The sequence below is a fragment of the Meleagris gallopavo genome, chromosome 2 (genome assembly GCF_000146605.3).
Source record: "Meleagris gallopavo isolate NT-WF06-2002-E0010 breed Aviagen turkey brand Nicholas breeding stock chromosome 2, Turkey_5.1, whole genome shotgun sequence".
In the NCBI taxonomy this organism is placed as follows: domain Eukaryota; kingdom Metazoa; phylum Chordata; class Aves; order Galliformes; family Phasianidae; genus Meleagris; species Meleagris gallopavo.
The window spans coordinates 58,729,858-58,730,089 of record NC_015012.2 but is presented as its reverse complement, the minus strand read 5'-3'; positions in this window follow the sequence as shown (position 1 = coordinate 58,730,089).

The window sequence follows — 232 nt, the reverse complement described above, 5'->3', positions numbered from 1 at the left end:
GCGGGGGACGGAGGTGGCGGGCCGCGTCGGGTCGGGTCTGACCTCTCGGACCGGGCGGGCCCCGCCGTGCTGCTACCGCCACTACTTTCCCCCTGTAGACGGGGTGAAGTGCGCTGATGGCATGGCTGGGTTTGTAACCGTTCTGTTTGTGAGGGAGCATGAGGAGACCACGGCTGGCTGGTTCACCAATAAGGCTTAAAAATATATTCAGGTTCCTCTTAACTGCTACTTT